Below are 20,605 nucleotides of genomic sequence, written 5' to 3' on the forward strand. Positions count from 1 at the left end.
TAACACGCCTCTCAGCATCAGTCCTTCTCAAAGTGGTAAGGGGAAAAGTCGGTCTTAGGGAATACTGAATCTGTCCTTGAGCCTTCCTGATGCCCAGTGCTTTCCCCAGTCGCTCCCCACCATATTGCACGTTCTGCACCACACCCACCCAGAACCAGCACGTGGCCACAAGGACATACTCTGCACACTCTGGGGTACCATGGTATGAATCAACATGGCAGCCCAGCTCATCCTAACGCTGACCTTTGTAAAAAACAAAAGTAAAATTATTATCAGAATTAGAGCACAAAACTGCATTTCTCAGGGCAGATTTTTCTCCTCTACACAACTGTAGCCACTCCAACCTCCCTTCCCAGCACCCCCAAGGGTGTCTCACACGGGCACGTGAATGTCTCCTCAGTCACCCTTCAGAGTCCACCATGTGCTCCTGTCTCCTCCGGTTCCCTGTGGTGCTCCCTGCAGACACAGGGCACAGCAGTCCTGTGTGCTCAGTGGAGCTGCACTGGGGGTTTTGACTGAGGGTACCTTCCCCCTGAAACCTGGGCACAGGCATGCATGTGGAGAGGTGGAGGACAAGCTAAATTGTCCTAGGGGTTCTCCAATCACTCTCTCCAAACTTCGTCTCAAAGGATGTATTGTTTTCCCTACAAATGGAAAACATGTATAGAGAGTTAGTTCACATCTGTCTCCCCCACTGGACAGTAGTCTCTATGGGGGCGTCTGGCCCTCCTTGGTTCACCATTGTTATTCAGCACTAACCACATCACCTGATGCAGGTGTTCAACTAATACTTGGTAAATGAATAAACAGATAACTGAATTTTTTGAATAAGTAATAACTTCCCACTTTGGGCAAATCTCAACCACTCTGAGCCTCAGTTTCTTTACCTGTATAACAGAGATTAGGGTACTACCTGAGATGGTTGTCCAGAAGCTAACTTCTATCCACAAAAATGCCTAGCACAGGACTTTGTACCAAGCAGACTTTCAAAAATACTTGTTTCCTTATGATGTGGCATTAATTGCAAATCTTAAATCCCGAATGAGACCTAAATAAGCACTCTTCTCGGACTCGGTCTGCACAATCCAGCAAAATGGCGCCTCCTCCCCCATGCCTTCCCCAGCCACCGCCCATTCTTAGGCACCATTAGCTCTGCCTCTTCTGTGTTACCCTGGCACTTCACACTGCCCTGCCTCTGCTAGAGCACTTACCATAGTCTCTGGGCCCAGCTCTGTGTGACTGTGACCTTCTCGAGGGCAGGGCCTTGTCCTTCACCTGCCTGCAAGCTCCGCACTGGAATGAACATACAAATGAATGAATGAATGAGTGAATGAATGGTCTCAGGCCTCTTCTCTGCTCTCCATGAGCTTTTTAGGTTGAAAAATATGCTTATTCATTTTGAACACGGGCTTTGAAATTTGACAATCCTGAACTTGAATTCAGGGTCAACTAATTATTATTTAAGTGACTTTAGGCAATTTCTTATCTGCTTATACCTTGTGTGTAACGTGGGGTTAATAATACCTAACTCTCGGAGAGGTTTGGGGAATTCAGTTAGATAATGGGTGATAAATGGTTAAAACAATGTTGACCATTTATTAAATACTTCATCAACTGAAACTTACTCTTACCTAGTATACTAGTGTATACTTGGATGTGAATGGTAAATGAGTTTCCAAATTGCTGTCATACCTAGGGTACCTATAAAGTTCACCTGGGATACCCTAAATTAAATATGTTTGCCTTGGTTTTCACAAATAAATCAGGAATGGCGCAATTATAGGGACTTAGAGTATCTTGGAACTCAGTGACCTTGGAGAAACATCACCCATGAATGTCATTACCATTTCTTTAGGCTTCCAATAGCGTTAATAGAGCCACCAACAAATATTTTCAGAGCCTCTACCAAACCAGTATAGGGGGAGCTGAGAGGAGGGGAGGGTTGGATACAACATAGGAGGGTGGGGCAAGAGTGATTCTCACCTTCAAAGAGGTTTTAAGGAAAATAAAGACCAATGCCAAGAGAGTCATTTCACAATTCAGGAGTACTCTGCCCCTCCCCCCTTATGTGTTTAAATAATTTTTAAGTTATATTAATCCACATTTATCTAGGACTTATGCCCTAAGCACTGTTCCAAGCATTTCACAGGTTTTTAACTCTTCAATCTCCTCACCAAGCCTCTGAGGTCCATATTAGTATTGTATTTCATCGTACAGATGGTCAGACTGGCACAGAGATCACGTGTCTTCCCGAGATCTCACAGGTAGTAAAAGGCACAGCAGGGGCACACGCTCCCAGCCCAGGTCACCCTGCCTCTGCACAGCAACTGCCACTTCTGATCGATGCTAGAGGCAGTGATGGTGAAGATGATAATAACAAATGACAAACTGCTCGCAGGCAGCCAAGTCTTAATGGAGACTTTCCGATATCCAAAGCATTGAAGAGACATGGATGCCTCCATATCTGTATGTCATTAAAAGTAAAAATTATAGTACTAAGTGAAAATAAGTCACAACATTTTCATATATAATGAAATTAAAATAGCTTTTCTTTAGATTATGAATGCAAAATTCTGGAGCAGTTATTCAACCTGAACCTTTTGCAGTGTGTTTTCTGAGACCCTACTTGGCTGGTGACCTAATACATGTTTGGTGCCTCCCAGCCCGGAGGGCAGGGTCCAGGCTGGATGCTTTACTCTCTCCAGTCCCAGTAGAGGGCAAGTTCCATCTCTACAAAGGTTTGTTGAATGAATGCTTAACCATGTGTTTTCCAGTATAGTTGGGTTGCCAGATAAAATGCAGGATGCCTAGTTATACTTGAATTTCAGATAAACAATTAATAACTTTTTAGTATAAGTATGTCCTGTGTCATATTTAACTGACATCCTGTGTTTTTGTTAGCTAAATCTGGCAACCCTACCCTCTAGATATAGGAATTCACAGAAAGGAGAGTGAGTGTGGCTTGGAGCCAAAGGGACTGTCCTAGAAGAGACAGAGGTTGAGCTGACTCAGTAAGGAAACATAAAGGACAATGTTAATGGCACCCTCTGGAGTTGTACAACCCAACGACCCCGAGAGATGAAAGGCATTCCAGGCAGGGAAGCCAGCACAGACTGAAGGTTGAAATAAGCATGGCAGGATGGAAGACAGTGAGGAGGACAGCTGTCTGGGGCACCTACAATCCAGCATTTCCAAACAACTTCCAGGTCCTCAGTGCCCATTTCCCTCCATGCTTCCCCACCAAGCCGCCTTTGACCATGCAGTCTCTCTGCCTGGAACTCCTTCCCCTCTCTCTGCCTGGCTTCCTCCTTGTGCACTGAAGACCTCCCATGTGTCAGCTGGTATATCTCTGCCCCAAATCCTTATGTGTCAATCTTAACAAACCTCCCAAGGCTTGTGTGACTTTCCCATAATCTTCCAGCATGCTTCCACCAATAGTAAAAGGAAGTAGAGAGGAATCATGTGATCATCCTGCGTGGCCATCATTTGGGGTCCTGCCTGCCCATGTGAAGTCCCCTTAGCCTGTGCCTGGCTTGCAGGGCTGTGGCCAGGGGTCGGTCACCTGCTGAGTATATACCACCTTGAGAAACTTTCTTCAAAAATGTCCACTGCAAAGGTTTTATAAGCCCAAGATCTGATTTACCCAGTTAAATGCTGTCCTGACCCATTCTGCCTGGGCCATTTTTTATTTCATAACTATCTCCCTCAAGGGGGCCCTCAGTGCTGCCACACAGTCACGTATCCCGCCCCAGTCCGTGCTCTCCCAGTCTCCTAGACAGCCACCTCCTCTTCTCCTCTCTCCCTACACCTCTGACATCTCTTCCCCATCCTCACTCTTGGCAGAGAATTCAGCTTCTCATTTCACTGAGAAAACAAAGGCCATCAGAAGAGAACTCGCCACCCCCCGCCCAGCCCCCAACCGACCTGCCCCCCCTGCTGCAGGAACGAGCTGCCCTGCTCCTGTCCATTGGTTGCTGGATCCCACGCTCTCCCACCTGCTCAACATTGCTCCTGAGGTCGACACTCTCCTGCATCATCATTTTTCCTCTCTACTGGATCATTTCCACAAGCACACAAACTTGCTGCTTTTCTCCCACTTGGAAATATCCTCTCTTGACCCCACGTCCCCCCAGCCTCATTTCTCTGCCCCCACACCTTTGCAGCAAAATTCCATGAAAGAGCTGACTCTAGTCGCTGTTTCCACTTTCCTCCTCTCATCCTCTCCTGAGCCCACTCCATCAGGCCTTTGCCCCCACCACTCCATCACACCTGCTGCGCTCCCCAGTGACCTCTGAACCCCATCTCCACGGACTCCTCCACAGCGTCTGACAGGGGTGGTCACTCCATCCTCTTTGAAACTCTTTCTTTACTTGGGCAGCACAGGCTCCTTGGCTTTTCTACCTGGTCGGCTGCTCCCTCTTCATCTCTTACTGTATCTTTCCTATCTCTTCAGCCTCTAAACAATCGAGTCCCCCTAAGGCTCAGCTCTCAGACCTCATTTTCTTCTCTTTCTAGGATCACCCACTTGGTGATCCCAACCTGTCTCATGGCTTTAAATGACAACTTCCCAAACTCTCCCTTAATATTGTAGAACAATCTGCCTACATAAAATCTCCACTTGGATGGTGGCCAGGCATAACAAACAACATATCTTTGCTCCCCTAAACCTGTTCTTCTGTGGTCTTACCTGTCTCAGTTAATGGCAAATCCAGTTTACCAAAATCCGAGGAGTCATCATTGATCCCTTTCTTCTCTCACATGCCCATCCAAATCAGCAGCAAAGCTGTCAGGTCTACCTTTTAGGAGTACTCGGAATCCCACCACTCTCCCTCTTCCACCCTGGCCAGCTGCTGTCATCTCCTGCCTGGACCATTGCAGCAGGCTCCCACCTGATCTTCCATTTCCACTCTTGCTCCTCTACTGTCGGGTCTCCACACCGCAGCCAAAGGGATCCTCTTAAATGTAAATCTTACATGGGACAAGACCCTACCTTATCAGGCCCATAGACACCTTCACAACCTCATCCACCTCCACTCTCTTCCTAGTGCTCTCATCACCTGGTTTTTCTTCTCTTTTCTTTTTTTTTTTTTCCATCTGGTCTTTCTATAGTTTCCCCAACACAACACACCTAGCACACATCCTCCAGGAAGACTCTGCGCTAGTTATTGCTCCCTCTGCGCAGAATGCTGTCCCCTCCTCACTCCGCATCCCACCACCCCAACAGACTCCCTCCTTCAATTCATCAGTTCTAGCTTAAATATCACCTTAACAGAGAAGCCCCAACTAACCTATTTAAAATAGTACATACTCACACACATACACAAGTGCCTACACTGTATCATCTGACTCTGTTTCTTCTTTTTCCATAACACCCAAAATATCATGTATTTTTATTTCTTTTTTCATTGTCTGCTCATCCTTGCTGGAATGTAAGCTCTAAGAGATCAGGTCCTTTGCATGTTTTGTTTACAGCTGTTCGGTTTACAGAGTCTAGGACACTGTTTAGACCATAGAATTGTTCAAGAAATATTTATTAATAAAATAAACAATTCATTTCCTGTGTGTGATGGTGGTGGCCACTAAAGGCAACTAAGAACTTAAGTGCCTGGCAGCTCCCCAGATCAGACAGGGTACACAACAGCTCTAGGGAGAGTTTAGAACATCACCACTCATACTTTTAGTTCTCAGTTTTTATGTCACTTCTTTTCTGACACCTTCCTCCCCTTAATAAAATTAAGTACTCTCGCCATCTGCTCCCATAGCATCCTAAGTTTCTCATGTCAAAGTAGTTGTCACATATTATAATTGTGTCTTAATTGTCTTCTTTGTAAGACTGTATATTTTCTGAAGATGCATATGGAACTCTCAGTAAGCACTTGTTGAATGAGTAGATGAATCAAGTAGAATGAGCAGAGTGTGGCCATGTCCTTGAAGCTGAGGGACTGGGCGTGACATCAAGGAAGAGGGTGCATTAAAAGGAGCAGGGACAGAGTGATAAGCCTGAAATATTCATAATAAGAAAGGAGGATGGGAAGGAGGGAAAGAAGAGGGAAGAAGTGGGGAAGGCTTGTTTAATGTCCCTGCCAAGTGCCAGCAAACTAACTTCGGCCTTAGCAGCGTCTACACACACAACCAAGCTGGCACAGTCTGGTCCAATGGCCTTCGAATGTAGCCCACAGCAGCTGCCTGTCTAGCTGTAGTGTAGTCACTTTTCCATCTGCCATGCTGATGAGACGTTCCCCTGGGAATTCTCTTCCTCTAGGCCGGGTGCTCCAAATAGGATGGAGTTGACTCTGATAATGGAGGGAATGTGGAAGGGCAAAGAGACGCAGAGCAAGAGACTCTTGCATGTGCTGTGGTTCTGCTGGCCGCCTGCAAGCCTCTTCTTGGGCTCATCATCGCCTATTTAACCTTACTCTCTCTTGCAGTCCGTACCCTCACACTGGGACATGCAGCCTGTCTTATCCCACTAATGCCTTCCCACGGACAAGACCCAGCACAGGCCTACCTTCTCTAAGGACCTTGACTAGTCCAGCCAATACGGATCTCTCCTTTCTCTGATCTGGTCAGCATTTATTCTGAAATATGTTCTATGAATAATTTCTGAGTATATTCTACTGGTCTGCAAGTAAGTACTAGATTAGCAATTAGCATTAACATCACATAGTCAGAATTAATATGGTTTTTCTCCATAACTAAACAGTGGCTTATCAAAGGTAGGGATCATATTATTTTTTCTCTTTTGAACCTCTCAGAGAACTTACCCAAGGGCTGAACAAAACTAAGCCAGAAAATACTTCTTTAAACCTGTCTCCTATAAAGTTATGGTAGAATAAAACCAAGGAGCCATAGAAATGGTTTCCCTGTTGTAAAAGAAGGGAAGTATCTCAAAGATGTCTTTAAAATGCTGTCTGTTGCCCTGGCCCTATGTTAGGAGCGCATGGTTCATTCCAGGAGAGAAGCTGTAATGGATGGAAGGTATGTTTCTGCTGAGTTAGGGGTTATCATGTTCCCTGCATCCAGACGCCAGATTGATGGGATATGCCTCTATGATTTATAATACACCAATCTCACTGGAGAGTGAAGCACAATTAATCTTAGAATCTTGCAGCTTGCACTTAACAACTTTAGAACCTTCCCTGCGCACTTGGCCTGCATAGCAAACATCGGCCCCTCCCCCAGCGCTGGGACAACAGGGCACTGAGAACACAAAAACACCCTTCTCTGCAAGGTAACAGAATGCTACGGCAAATGTTTTCTTTAGATTTCCAGAGAAAAGAGACTATATGGTGGTGGTGTTCTGAATTACAATGTTCAATGACAACAGCATCACTAAGCCTATACGAAATCAAAGCCACAGAAAGACCTGATGTGCCAGAAATGTAACTATTCAGCTTCCTTTCCCTTTTGTTTTATGTCCCTGCCAAATGTCAGCAAACGAACTTTGGTCCCAGCAGTAGCTACACACACAAACTACCTGGCATAATCTGGTCAAATGACCTTCCCACGGAGCCTAAGCATCCGCCTATTTAGCTGCAGTGCGTTCTTCACTGTTACACCTGCCATTTTGATGAGCTGTTGCCATGGGGATTCTCTTCGTCTAGGCAGGGTGCCCCCAAGCAACTAAAGCAGATGTTACCGGGTCTGTGCACTGGGTGTCACTTCACTCATGGGAGAGTCCCTCATGTCACACCCAAAGTGAATTTACTTTTACTTTACATGTAATTCCAGCAATCTTTGTTGTCTGAAGCCTGAGCCTTCATCAAATTCAAAGAAGAAGGATTATAACAGGCAAACACAATAACAGCTACAAGAAAGGGCATCTATAGAAAATGGACTCACCAGAAGTAAAGGGGGAGAGGGGTACTATGTATGAAAAAGAACTCCAAACATACATTATGGAGCCTCTTCTTACAGAAGCCAACCCCATACACTCCTTCAATGGAATAACCATGTTTCACTACAGTATAGTCATAGGAAACCCTAGTATCCAATCATCTACATAGAGTAGGTTCTTTAAGTTCTAAGAACTATGTCAGTATTTAGAAAGATTTCCTTCTAAAATGGTTCAAGTGGAAAATTCTAGTGCTTGAAGTGTTAACTCAGATTTAGCTAAAAGGATGTGTTCCTTAACTTACTGGAGAGCCAAGGTCATGAGATTTTTTAAAAAATCTGTAATCACCTCTCCTGCTTAAGTCAGGAGCAGAGGAGGGGACTCTTCCAAAGGCTCGCAGACCTCAGTTCTCCAGTGTTTCACAACCAGAAAAACCCGTGATGGGAGACAACCTTAAAGTTATTATAAGGGCTTCTAGTATGAACAAGGCTGCCTAGTTCAGCTTATTTGTCCACCCTCTCCTTAAAATCATGTGAAAGGAGCAAGGAGATTTTTTTTTTAATCCACAAATTCCATTTTCAGTGAAACTAGAAGCCAAATATAATCTGCCCACTCCAAGAAAATGCTTCAGGGTTGACAAAAGTGACTGAAATCAGACAGAAACCACATGGGAAGAAAGGAGGGAAAAAGAAAATTCAAGTTGTAAGAGAACTTAATGATGGCAGATCTTAAAAGCGTCAGTGGAAATAAAACTCCTCAAGGCAGGCAACTGACCACAAAGTGTGTGAGCCACCACCCTATCTGCAGCCAGATGCAGGCACTGAGGGAAGCAGAGAGCACAGAAGGATTCCCCTGGGGGTTCAGAGAGGAAGGGAGGCCACACAAAGGATGACACAGTCAGACTGTATTACCATCAGTCAGTCTTTTTTTGGGAAGAGCAAAGAAAGAGAAAGCTTTGATTTGAGAAGCACTGTATCAGACACCATATGTAAATAGCTGGAACTAAAAAACTCAACACATTTAATGATAAACAATTTTTTAAGATGAAATGGCACTGCATTTATACAAAGTTAACATAAGGTAAAAACTTAAAGAGCAGTAAAATTTACCAACATATAAACAATATTCATCAAAAAAAATGTTGCTGTAAACCAAAAAAAAAGTACATAAATATTTCACCATGATATTTTAAAAATTAATAAAGCAACCATTCCCTCTAAAAGAATACCACAAAATAGAAATGCCAGAATTCAGGAAAGTCATGGCAAGAAAACAGGAGGAAATGAACTGTAAGCTAGCAGAACTCTGTAAAGTGATTGACAAAAAGTTTAAAAAGCCGTCAGAAAAATGAAAATGAAATTGGAAAGTTTACAAGAGAGACTATACACTGTAGAAAAGCCATGAAAGGATATAAAGGACAGATACAAGAAACACAACCGAGATTCAGTGAAATAAAGATAGACTCAAAGGGGATGATAGCTGCGGCAGACAAAGGAGATCCATCATACACAAAATCAGAGTCCATAAGGAAGAAAACAGAAGCGATGAAACTGAATAAATAAAAGAAGACCTGATTCTCCATATCAGAAGGGTATTCCATGGACTAGGAAAAACTGAATGAAAACAGTCAGCCATGAGACATATCCTGCAGGGCTGAAGCATGAAAAAGAGAGAGGAAGAGGAGAGGCAGGAGAGCAGAAGGGGAAAGTGAGGGAGCAGGGTGTGAAGGAAGGGAAAGTGTCCCCTTGGCATCCAGGCAAAGAGATAAGCCATTAAACGGGGGGAAATGCAGACAGGTCTCAGATGTCTCCAAAGCCACATTTAAAACAGGAAGTTAACACAGTTATCATCTGCAGGATAGCCAGAGAGAAGGACTTGTGTGCCAAGGGTTTTTATACCCCGCAAAGAATGTCCTTCCAAAAGCAAACAAAGCTGACAGTTTTGAAATCTTAGACCTTATGGAATATTGTCCCATGAACCTTTCCTGAGGAATCTACAAGAGATCAATCATCAGCCAACCAGAAGATCATGGAGGAAACAAACCACAGCAAAAGAGCAAGTGAAGAGCACTACGTACCACAACCGCAAAATTAAGATTAAACATCGGATGTTAACTAGATTGAGTGTGGGGATCATTTTGCAGTATTTACAAATAACGTATCATTATGTTGTACCCCTGAAACTAATACAATGCTATGTGTCAATACCTCCATAAAAAAATAAAAATTAATTAATTAAACAAAGTTGGAGATTGAAGTGACAGAATTTAAATGTTATACATCTTGTATAAATGATACAAGTAATAAAAAATGGAAAGGGGAAAGGGTAGGGAAGACAAAAAGAGTAAGTTTGCAGCTTGTGGCATTTGTAATAGTGGGGGCCAAAGGATATGATTCAAAGCTGAAAAACCAAGTAATTTTGTGTAAACACTTTATAAGACAATGGTATACACTAAGATAAATAAGAGTAGATGAGGGAAGAGAGGGTAGGAACACAAAGCATATTAATTTTATCATTATTCATACAAAAGAACCAATCAATTATGTCCAGAGAAACAGAGCACTCGCAATCTTATAGAAAGCTATTATAAAGGTAACCATGAGATCAAAAACACAAATCCTGCTGAATATCAGAACTGCAATTGTTCATTTAAAACAAAGGAAATTCATTTTGTAACAACTTGCTGATAAACAGTATAAGCGAAACATAGCATAAAATAATACACCATAAGAAATGTAATATTAATATTTGTCACATTAATAAATGTAAATTGACTTATCTTTTTAAAAATAGATTTCATATAAGATCAGAAAGCAAAGCTACACTCCAAGTTATATACAAGGGATACACAAAAAACAAAGTGATTCAGAACAGTTGAAAATAAAAGAATGGGCCAAGGTATAACAGGAAAAAACAAACAACAACAAAAGCAGAAGACATAACCCATATATCAGACGAGGTTAAAGTTCAGAGCATAAGGCATTAAACAATACAAAGGGAAGTGCTGTTTATAAGGCTAAAGGGTGCAGCTCACAGTGAATATGTAACAGTTACGAATATCTACACAGCAAGACACACAGAAGCAGCAGCAAGAAACAGTATTCATAGCACCTGCAAGGAGAAACGTGTTTAAAAAAAAAAGTGGCAGGGCAATTTTAGTTCCTCTCTCAATCTATGACAGACCAAGTAGATAAAAATATTAAACCAGTATATAGGCGACCTAAATAACATAAATGTGCAGTAAACCTGATTGATATACATTGCACACTATACCCTGAAATGCTCTTGGAATACACGTGAACACCAACCAGAATCTGAATCACAAAAAGACTGATTTTTTAAAAATCTTACATTCTCCATTACATGACTCAAGCTAATACTAAAATAATCTTGCTTCCCTGTCGCAGAAGGTGGCCCAAGGAGTGAGCTTAGATTTAACCCTCAAGGCTAGAGATAATTCTCAAGGGGGAAGGAAAATGGGATTGAGATGTCCCTGAACAACAAAGTTAAAATCATCTGAGGGTAACACATCTCTAACACGTAGAAAGAAACAGACAATATTCTCTGATCACAGCATGACAAAACTAGAAATTAAGAGCAATATCAGAAAACAAGAGATGTGGAAAAAAGAATTTAACTCTTAACCCCTGGCTCAGAGCGGGAATGAAAACCGAATTTTCAGAATTTCTAGAAAACAAAAATATATAAAGTCTTCATAGCTCATCACTTACGTGATAGAACTAAAATAGCACTCAGAGCAATAATCAAATATTCAAATTATTATACAAATAGACTATAAAAATCAGTAAATGAATTAAGCGTCTCATGTTAAATTTTTTAAAATAAAAAAACAAAAGAAATGTAAAGAAAGCAAAAGGTCAGGTTATTAAAGATTAAAAAGCTGAAATTTAATTTAAAAAGATAAAACCAGACCTAAGAAATAAATTCCAAAGTTAGTTCTTTTAACTCCTGTGTTACCCCTTATGCAAATATTAACTCAAGTTGTATCAAAGACCTACATGTAAGAGCTAAAACTATTAAAGTCGTACAAGAAAACAAAGGTGTAAATCTTTATGATCCTGGATTAGGCAATGATTTCTTAGAAAAAAACCAAATGCAAAAGCAACAAAGAAAAGATAAATTAAAAATAAAAATTGTGGTTCAAAGAACACTACCAAGAAAGTAAAAAAAACCCACAGAATGGGAGAAAAATATTGCAAATTACATATCTGACAAGGGACGTGTATCTAGAAGATATATATATATCTTTAATTCAGCAACAAAAAGAAAAAACCCTAAATGGACCAAAAATATCAATAGATACTTCATCAAAGAATATACAACAGTAGCTAATAAGCATAGGAAAATAGTTCAGCATCATTAGCCATCAGGGAAATTCAAATCTAAACCACAGTGAGATACCAGTTCATATGCACTAAGATAGCTAAAATCAAAAAGATAAACAGCGAAATCAGAGAATCAGAACCCTCACACTGAAGGAGTGTAAAACGGTGCAACCACTTTGGAAAACAGTCTGGCAGTTCCTTGAAAGGTTAAACACAGAGTTACCACATGACCCAGCAGCTCACTCCTAGTATATCCCCAAGAGAACTGAAAACATATGGTCATATCAAACTTGTATGCAAATATTCACAACAGCTTTATAGATAACAGTCAGAAAGTGTAAATGACCAAATGTCCATCAGCTGGTGAATGGATAAATAAAATGTGGTGTATCCATGCAATGGAATAGTAAAAGTAATAAAAAGAAATTAAATACTGATACATGGATGATCCTTGAAAACATTAAGCTAAGTGAAAAAAGCCAGTCATAAAAAATCACATACCGTATGGTTCCATTTATATGAAATGTCCAAAGTATGCAAATCAATAGAGTCAGAAAGTAGATTCGTCCTTGCCAGGGGATGAAGGGGTTGCTAATGGGTGGCTGCTAATGGATGTGAGGTTTCTTTTTGTGGTGAGGAAGATGTTCTAAAACTGACTATGGTAATAGTTGCACAAATGTGTGAATATACTAAAAGTCGCGGAATTGTGCACTTCTGAGTGAGTTATATGGTATGTGAATTACACCTCTATAAAGCTGTAACTAAAAATAGCAATAATACAGAACTCGAAAGTGGGGATACTGCAGCACTATTACCCAGGTAAATGGCACCACTTTAGGTGTTTGGGGAATCATCAAAATGTTATGAAAATAGTGGAATCACTCATACTGGCTTCCCAATAAGCAAGAGAGAGGTATAATAAAGGAATGTAGTAAGTCAGGGGGATGGCAACAATATACTTTTAGCCTAATATTGAATGTGTGATTTATATTTAATCTTACTTTCTCAATTATATGACAGACTAACACCAAAAGAATTGCAGTACCCTGTCACAGCAGGTGGCCCAGTGAGTGCACTTTGATTTAACACTAGCTAAATCCTTAAGAGGAAGAGAAAATGAGGTTGACAGTTCACGGAACAAAGTTAAAATCATGAGGGTAAAAATGGTGGAGTGTAATGACCAGTCAGGAGAACTGGGTGAATCCACATCATAGGTTCTTTTCAAAAAATGACTTCCTTCCACGGAAAAGGTTTGTAAATGAGAAAGGGGAGAAAGAGAAGAGAGAGAGCGGGGAAAGTGTGGAGGAAACAGTCAGTCCCATGGAAGTGGGAAACGATGCACTTACTCTCCCAGCAAGGTGGTCAGCACGGGATATTCTCCTGTATCCAACCTCCCTCTAAGCCCAACCTCAGCCGTGGCCCCTCTTCAACGCTCCCTTCCCCCTGCTGCTTCCGGGTGCTCAATATTGATGGATGACAAAAATTAAAATGTCCCCTCCCCACAGCATTTGCATCTTCCCAGGTGTCTTTGAGAGACAGAAACTAATTCCCCGTGTGCATCTCAGACCCCTTTGGTCAGCAGGCAGGAAGAGAGGGTTTCTGAGTCTGTCTCCTGCCCCTCAGATCTCACTCTGAGGCACCATGCCTTCTTTCTTGGCCCCCAGCTGGGCTCAGGAAACCCACATATTGGCCAAGTGAGATGATGCCATTTCCATGGCTGTCGCCTGTTCCCCTGGAAACTCCCTGCAGAGAGGGAGCACATCTTCCATCTCTATATTCCTCATACTGAGCACACAGTGGGTCTTAACAATTGCCTTATGAATGCATGCGTTATGGACTAAATGTCTGTATTCCCTCAAAATTCATATGTTGAACTCCATCCCCAGTGTGATGGCATCTGGAGATGGGGCCTCTGGGAGGTAATTAAGTTTAAATGAGGTCACGAGAGTAGCGCCCCCACGATAGAAGTGTCTTTATAAGAAGAGAGACCAGAACTCCTTCTCTGCACTGTGTGAGAACAGAGCTGCCTACAAGCCAGGAAGAGGGCTCTCACCAGGAATCAAATCTGCCAGCACCCTGACCTTGAACTTGCCAGACTCCAGAACTGTGAAAAATAAGTATCCGTTGTTTAAGACGCCCCGTCTGTGGGACTTCGTCACAGCAAACCAAACTGGCTAAGAAAGCACATATTAATTAGTGCGTGCAGGCTTTGGATCATTTGGGACTTTTTGTGTTTCACACTCAAGAGACATCTTACCCAAACTCTGTAAAGCAGCAACGAAAGTACAGGGCTGGTATCAGACAGTGTGGCCCAGGCCACTCAGCCCGGTGAGATGCAGAGAGGTCTGGAGCCCAGCAACCCTGATGCCCAGGGCAGAGCCTTTCCCATGTCACTGTGATGCTTGCCCTGGTGACAAGAGTCAAATGAGGGGGGAGGGTATAGCTCAAAGTGCTAGAGCGCATACTTAGCATGTACAAGGTCTTGAGTTCAATCCCCAGTACCTCCTCTAAAATAAACAAACAAACAAACCCAATTAACTCCTTCCACCACCGGAAGAAAAAGAAAAAAAAGAGTCAAATGGAATGCAGGACCAAGACTCACTAAGGCAGGTCAGAAGGGGTCCAGATATCCCTCTATGAGCCAAATGCCTATATAGGGGCAAGTGAGCACCTACCTGAGCCCTGGCCCCAGCCCCTGCTAGGAGCTCTTCATTACACAGGTCACATCCCCTCCCAGAACCTGTTTCCCCAATTGTATGGGTATAGGACCAGAGGGTCTCAGAGATCTCTGTCTGCCCTGAGTGTTTCCAGTTCAAAGATGGACTAGAGAAGAGTAACCAGCATTACCCACTCTCCACCAGCCCCTAGAGATAAGCCAAAGTATTTGGAGCGAGTGGTTGGGTGGGTGAGAGACTGGGTGGGAGCCTCCTTAACAAAGAGAACAAAGACACACATCACCGAGTTAGTACCGCCCAATGCCACTCCATTTTTGTCTCAGATGAAACAAACAAACAAAAGTTACACTCAGTTAACTATGAAGCTGTTTGACCCTGGCTAGCATTTATCGGTTCCTGGGAGCTGTGCCACTGAGGTGCTCATACAACAGAGGGAGCCAGGGCCTCTGATACAAGGCAATTTCGGAGATAAATTCCAAAGAGGCGGTTCTTCGAATACACATATCTGTCAAAGCTGAGAAGCTGCCCAGTGATCAGAGAAAGGGGGAAAGGCCCTGAAAGGCTCGCTGAGCAACTCCTAGAACCACTATGGATCTCTCCCCAGGTTTCTAGAGGAAATTAGCCACCAGACACACTGAGGAGCCATGCTCCCTTCCCACCACTCCCAGACATCAGTAAACAACTAAGGGTGCTCCAAGCACAGGAAACCCCACATCCCCCAATTCCCTGGGCCTGTGGGGGCAGATGGAACCGCATGAACAGAAATGCCTCAACCTTCACTGGCTCCTGTCCCCCCGCCCCCGGCCTGCTCGTACAGAAGCTTCAGGCCCCTGCGGTTCCCCTTGCCCAGTGTGGTTCTCCCAGGGGCTGTATCTGTGCCCTCCAACACCAGAGGTAGCTGACTACTGGCAGACACCACTGCTGCCCTGCCCACATCCCCCAGGTACCTGCCAGCCGTCCTTTGCTGGGCATCTGACAACCAACTCAACACAAGTAGGCTTGCCAGGCACTGCATCTCCCCTGGAACGAGTGAGAGAGAACTTGATGGACAGGAATTACTCTATTCTTCCAGACGCCAAGGGTCCATCTCATTATGCTGGCTCCTTCTTTCTTAGACAAATTTGTTCAACAATCTCCAAAGGCATCATGCAAACGGGCTTTTGGCAGGCCTGTTCCAAACTTGTTCCAGGCATGCTTAATTTCTTGTTTAGACTCTGGCTATAAATCTCCCTACCTGACTCCCCTGTTCAGAACTTCCCAATGGCTCCTCGTGTCTTCAGGTAAAACTTAAACTCCCTGATGTACACAGAGCCCCACAGCGTGAACAGAAGTATCCTTGACACAAAGCTTCACAGAAGGTGGGAGGTGTCCTCTGGGAGGCAGTGCGGTGTGGGGTTAGAATCCAGCATAGACACTGAGGTTGGGATCCCAGCTCCACCTCCTAACAGCTGGTTTACTGCAACAAGTCCTCTGCTTGTCAGGAGATCCTCCCAAGCTGCGAGGTCTTGCTTCCCCCTGGCTCCTGCAACCCCTGGGACCACTCTCGACTGGCTCGGCTGCTCCCCCTGGTGGTATCTGCCAGAAGCTTCTGAAACAAAGCCAAAGAAATCAGCCACCAAAGACCTCCAGCTTGGGTTAAGATCAAGGCTTACTTTGTTTGTTCACAATGGTGGCCACTCACAGTGGGGGTTTAACCAAGTGATACCCACAACAGATGGACCTCAACTAGATTCTCTTCTTAAGCTCACCTAACATGGGATTCTGTGTACATAATTACAGTCAGTCCTCCAGCATCAGGTCTGTCCAGTCACGGCTTTCATGATTTCACTGTCCCGCTTCCATATCTTGTCTACCGGGGAACGGAGGATGGGGGACAACAGGACAGTGGCATGCAGGCATCATGGATGTGATGCTACGCAGGGCTCTCCTGAGGCTTGTGGGACCTGAAGTGCTGACCTTCACATCCATTTCTAGTCCCTCATTCCTCTCTGAACCTCAGTCTTTTCATCAGTGTAAAGATATGAACCACCTCTGCTTATTGTGAAGATAACAGGAAATAATATGTTAAGTCAGTAGGAGGCAGATTATGGGAAACTTTATATTTAGGACCCGTGCTGACAATAAAAATACAATGCAAGCCACATATTAATATTAGATTTTCTAAAAGCCCCATTAAAACATTTAAGTAAACATTATCAACATAAATCATTCTTTATTTAACTCTACATATTCAAAACATTATAATTTTAACATCATTAATTAAAAACCTAATGAGGCATTTCATGGTCTTATTTTCTTTCTTTTGCGCTAGGTCTTTGAAATTCTGTATGTATTGTACACTTACCACACATCTCAATTCAAAGTGGACATATCTTAGGTGCCCAGTAGCTACACGTGGCCAGTGACTGCCACACTGGACAGCATAGCTCCAGACTAAACTTGGACTTCACTCTACAGACAACTGACAGCCATGATGGATTTTTCCCAGAGGAGCGAAATGAACAAAAAAAAAAAAGCAGTTTAGGGAGCTTTAATCTGGCCTTGGATGAGGGGCACAGCTGTTCTGCCTCAGTGGTCCAACCAACAGACCAGGAGACAACAACTCTATTTGCTGTCTCCCTGGCACCTACAAAAGACCTGCCTGAGAGTCTTTGGTAATTGGGTTGGATGAAACCATCAATCAATAAATCACCAGGACTGGTGACTGTCTGGATTTGCAGAGCGAGTTAAAGAGAACGGTCAAGATGAATCTGAAGGTCAGAGAGTGGGATCAGGACAGAAGGATGGGGTGCTGCAAGAAATAAAGAGGCTGGATGAGGAACCAGGGAGGTGGAAGAATGACTCTTTTTTAGAGCTGGTAGTGCTCAGTGTGACAGAAGGCTGCTGAGACTAGATGACTGGTTAGAAAGGATGAGGAACTGGAGCTTGGAAGACGTAAGTCAGTCACTGGAGCGGCAATTACCAGGGGGCGCGGGGGCGGGCTGGGAGACACTGGGCACTCCTGAGCCACCGCAAGGGGACGGACATAATGAAAAAGTGAGATGCCAGTGATGGCTTAAACCCAGGTAGCAATGAGGGAAAAAATTCAAGTTCCTGTGGACACTCGAGTTCTCAGATGCTTGGAACAGCTGGGAGCGGGCAGCTCGAGACAGGAAAGACCATTCAGAGAAGTTTTGAAGAGCAGGCTTTAGACAGCAGATGTTTGCTGAGGCAGGCAGGGCATTCTCCATCCCCAGAGCCCTGGTCAAACCATTTGCATTTCATTATCCAATTGTGTTCTCCTGAGACCTGGGGTGAGACTGCTCAGCAAAAGCAGCTGTTTCACATTCAGCAGTTTTAGATCAAAGCCCGCGGCATACGAGCTCTCTGTGTGACACTGGTAATGAAGAAGAAGGTCTCCCAGCAGCTCAAAGAAAAAAAAATAATAATGAACTAGAAGATTTTAACACTCATCCAGAAGAAGCTTGCTTCTCGATATCCGAGATTTCTGTGAGGGGGTGTGTCAAGGGCGGGAAGTGTCCGGGATAGTGAGCTAATGTGGTCAGTCATTCCAGGACCGAGCGTGCTCAGTGAGCTGCCTATGATGGGGTCACCATCAGGTCTCCCTCACACTCGGCCTCATCTCCACTTCACTAGCTTTGTTCTCAACAGCTCCAAGGCTTTGACTGTAGTAATCCAGCGAAAGTTGATGTGACTGAAATTATAGCAGCAGCAGTGGGAATGGAAAAACTGGAAAGATGAGAAAGACGTTTGGGAGGAGGAAAAAGGCAGGGCTTGTGGTTTGAGGGAGAGGGAAGAAGCACAGGGAAGTCCCTGCCCTGAGCAGGTGACTGAATGGTGGGGCCATTTACTGAGAGAGGGCGCACTGGAGCTAAACCATCTGAATATGACGGAGATGGAGAGCGCAGCTTTGTAACTAATTTTGAGCTGACTATGAGATAGCAAAATGTTAAGCAGGCATTTGGATATTTAAGTGTGGGGTTCATCAGAAATTTGGGCCGGCGATAGAAATTTAGAATATATCGAAATATAGAAGAGATTTAAAAGTGAGGGCATCAACGAGATTACTTAGGGAGTGACTACGGGGATAAATGAGAAGACCTAAGACGCAGTCATAGGAAACTCAGGACACAGAAATGGAAGAGGAGAGCCAACAAAGAGATGGAAGAAGATGATCAGACAAATAGGAGGGAAAGTGGGAGAGAATGACTGTACAGACAGCAAAGGGGAGAGTGTTTCGAGGAAGAGGAGGCAGTGTGTCCAAGCTGCTGAGAGGTCAAGAACAACGTGAACACAAGAGTGCACTGAATCTGGCCAGACGGAGGTGTTGGAGAACTTTGCCAAGAGCAGTTCTGATGGAGGATAAGGGTGACATCCGGACAGGGGTGGTTAGAGAGCACGTGGGAGCCCAGAGCATGGAGACAGAATGTGGACACATCCTGTCAAGTTTTGTGAGGCAAGTGGAGAAGTGAAACAGCCGTTGGACAGAGATTCATGGGCAAAGAGCATTTTTAAGGAACTGGAGAGAGATAAAAGAAGCTCTTCTTTTATCTGCTTTATAAATTGGCTGTCTGGAGTAAGTTCTCATTTGAACACCGTGTTCTCAGGCTTTAAAAAAGTTTATTCCATAGGACTAGCTGTTCCCCGAGGTCCTTTCTACACCTGTCATTCTAAAGTTCTACAACTATTCCTTTTTCAGAGGTCAGAAAGAAAATATTCAGGACTGGTGTCTTAGTCCTTTCAGGACATTATAACAACCTACCACAGATTGAGCACCCTGAGCAATAAACATTTATTTCTCACGGTTCTGGAGGCTGAGAAGTCCAAGATCAAGGTGCCAGCAGATTTGTCATCTGGTGAGAGCCCTTTTCCTGGTTCAGTAGCCATTTCTCTCTGTGTCCTCGCAGGGCAGAAGGAGCAGGGGTTTCTTTTATAAGGGCACTAATCCCATTCATGAAGGCTCCATCCTTATAACTGAATCACCAAAGCCCCCCATCTCCTAACCATCATAGTGGGGATAAAGCTGCAACATATGAATTTTGAGGGAACACAAGCATTCAGCCAACAGCAACTGGTATCTAAGCAGCAACTCCTCTTCTTCTCAGTCCATTTGGTCCTACTTTATTCATTCCTTTCCCTACAAGGTGAGCACCACGAGGGCAAGGATTTTTGTTGTTGTTCACAGATACACAATAGTAGGTGCTCAATAAGTGTCTGCTGAATGAATAAACAAATGGATGGAGTCAGTAAGGCATCAGAGTGTCTACACATGCGGAACTCATTCAGCATTTATACAACAAACATTAAGCATCTGACGTGCGCCAGGCTCTGTGCTAAGCACATCTCAGTCAGCTCCTCCTTAAAGTGGGAGAAAAAACTCTGTTCTGCCTGCTTCACAAGACCATTATGAGAATCAAATGAGAACTTTGCAAATGCTATAGTATCTTAGAAAGACAAATGTTTTTACTAAACATGGCTTTTGCCCTCAAGGAGTTTGTGGCAAAATTAAAGAAATGAGACACACAGGAAGTGGGTGAATCACTGTTTAGCATGAACCAAAGTGTGCATCGGGCACTGGGGGGTTTTTTATGCCTTCTCTCACCTAACTTTACACGCTTGCCCTGAGGTGAGCACCGTTACCCCCACGATGCAGATGCAGAAACTGGTGTCTGAGAGGTTAAGCAAATTGCAGAAGCTACTCAAAGAGCGAGAGGTAAAATTGAATGAAAATCTAGGTCTATCTATCTCCA

General features: G+C 43.7%; 1 long non-coding RNA gene across 2 annotated transcripts in view; it reads right to left on the reverse strand.

Annotated features, from left to right (window-relative positions):
- Positions 1-617: 617 nt before the first annotated feature.
- LOC116280611 (uncharacterized) overlaps positions 618-20,605 on the reverse strand; it is a 38,501-nt gene continuing 18,513 nt past the window's right edge. Inside the window, exons 1-3 of one of the 2 annotated variants that reach the window (XR_012071306.1) lie at positions 16,090-16,397; positions 1,212-1,293; positions 618-644 (exon numbers count right to left, since the gene is read on the reverse strand). This is a non-coding gene — a long non-coding RNA (uncharacterized lncRNA). Of the gene's footprint in view, positions 645-1,211; positions 1,294-16,089; positions 16,398-20,605 lie in introns of those variants that run through there. The other variant, XR_012071304.1, reaches the window with a different exon arrangement.

The sequence above is a fragment of the Vicugna pacos genome, chromosome 1, assembly GCF_048564905.1.
Source record: "Vicugna pacos chromosome 1, VicPac4, whole genome shotgun sequence".
Lineage (NCBI taxonomy): Eukaryota > Metazoa > Chordata > Mammalia > Artiodactyla > Camelidae > Vicugna > Vicugna pacos.